Source organism: Spinacia oleracea, chromosome 6 (genome assembly GCF_020520425.1).
Source record: "Spinacia oleracea cultivar Varoflay chromosome 6, BTI_SOV_V1, whole genome shotgun sequence".
NCBI classification, from domain to species: Eukaryota; Viridiplantae; Streptophyta; class Magnoliopsida; order Caryophyllales; family Amaranthaceae; genus Spinacia; species Spinacia oleracea.
In genome coordinates this window covers 93,057,551-93,059,684 of record NC_079492.1, presented here as the reverse complement: position 1 = coordinate 93,059,684, position 2,134 = coordinate 93,057,551, and the positions used below count along the sequence as shown (strand labels likewise).

At 40.0% G+C, this 2,134-nt stretch overlaps 1 non-coding gene across 1 annotated transcript; it reads left to right on the top strand.

The window, feature by feature from the left end:
• Positions 1–1,710: 1,710 nt before the first annotated feature.
• Positions 1,711–1,816, top strand: LOC130464607 (small nucleolar RNA R71). Its single transcript, XR_008924986.1, has one exon. It is a non-coding gene; the product is annotated as a small nucleolar RNA R71 (small nucleolar RNA).
• The last annotated feature ends 318 nt before the right edge of the window (positions 1,817–2,134 follow it).

Sequence of the window (2,134 nt, the reverse complement as noted above, 5' to 3'; positions counted from 1 at the left end):
TGAAAATTTATAAAATTTAATCCATGTTAACTATAATTGATTATGGAATTAATTAGACGCTCATGATACCACTGCTAGGTTATGAATAATACAATAATATAATTAATGCGGAAAAACCATAAAGCCAGAATCCAAATTAATTGCCACATAGTCAATTAGCATAATTTAGATTACACACAATGATATGTGTGCCTTCCCTAGCTGCTCCCGAACCGAATAAGAACAAGTCTTTAGAGCCCCAAACGTTGCCCCTCTGTAGAAAGTCCACAACACGTTAGGATCCGCCTTAGGTTCAACCAACTAGGATTTTACTTAAGGTTTTATGTATTCGGGTTAGGCTATATTATGTTCTCCCTTGAACACAATGTAAGTAAAGAATATGATTTTCTATGTATGTAATTATGAGGGCCTAGCCTCATACTTATAGGGTAGGAAATAAGGAATTTGAGTCTTACTAGGAAAAGAATTACCAACCCTACTAAGATTGAAATTCTTATCTAATTAGAATTGTAACATTAATTAAACTCTTTAATTAAACCAATTCTAGTAAGACTAGGACACTAATACTTAATCCCAAAGTTACTTGGCAACTAAGTAATCAGACTTTTCTTGGAGCCCAAGACGAAGCAACCAACGCATCCACAATGGGCCACGCTGGCGCGCGTGCTTGCCTAGACCCAATCGCAGCCGCAGCTGGCTCAAGGCCCAGCGCGCTGCAGTTTGGCCTTAGCGGGCTGCTGCTGCCTTGGTCTGCTGCTCGCGGCCCACAGCGCTCAAGGCCCATAGCTGGGCGATGGCGCTGGGCTTCGTGCTCAGTGATATGTGCTCGGTCTCGTGATTGTCGAGCGATGGGCCGGTTTGCTTGCCGGCTTGTCGCTCGTCGAGCTTCCGTTTGTTTTCCAATTCCGGAATCTATTTCCGTTTCAAACAAATATTTATGTTTCCGTTAATATTTCCGATTCCGGAAATAATTTCCTATTCCGACAATATTTCCGATTCCGGCAATATTTCTATTTCCGATAATATTTTCCGATACGATCCATGTTTCCGTTTCCGGCAAAATCTACGACTTGGATAATATTTATATATCCGTCATTAACCATATTTCCATTTTCGGCAATATCTTCATTTCCAGAATATTCTTTACTTTGCCTTTTGACGATTTCAGCTTCCACCGGAACCGAGATCCGTCATTTCCGAATAATCATAAATGGAGTACTTAATGAATAATATATTCACTTAAATACGTGATCCGTTCACGTACTATTTGTGTGACCCTACGAGTTCAGTCAAGAGTAAGTTGTGGATAAATATTATTAATTCCACTTGAACTGAAGCGGCCTCTAGCTAGGCATTCAGTTCACTTGATCTCACTTAATTATTAACTTGTTAATTAACACTGAACCGCATTTATTAGACTTAGCATTAAATGCATACTTGGACCAAGGACATTATTTCCTTCAGTTGAGAGGTTGCTGCTTGCATATTATCAAACTTGTAATGTAAAGCAGTCAATTGGGCAGTTAATTGTTCTTAGATAGGCCTCTAGGATTCCCATGCTGGGCATTGTGAATGACCATCTCCTCAATCACCTCCATAACTCTAGTCACAACATGTTGCATGAATCTCCCACTAGCAGCAGAATCCAAAATAAGCCTAGATTCATTACCCATACCATTATAGAATTTTTGGATAAAAAACCACGGTTGCAGACCATGGTGTGGGCACTCTCTCTACAAATCCTTGAACCTTTCCCAGACCTTGAACAAACTCTCATCTGCCTGTTGAGTAATAACAATGAGTTGTTTTCTCAGGTGGGAAGTATTTCACATAGAATGCAAGGGCCAAAGAATCCTAGTTAGTAATTTTCATTGTTGCTCGATTCAACCCATTGATCAACAACTTTGCTTTTCCACTCAGAGAAAATGGGAAAAGCATCTCCATAGTTTGTTCCGGAGTCACATTCTTCTTCTGAATGGTAGAGCAATATTGGATGAAGGACTCAATGTGAAGATTAGGGTCTTCACCTTTCTCCCCACCGAATTGGTGCCTCTCAATCATATTTATCAATGCAGGCTCAATCTTGAAAATCTCAGCTGCAATAGAAGGCATGATTGCCTTAGGTAGCACAGAC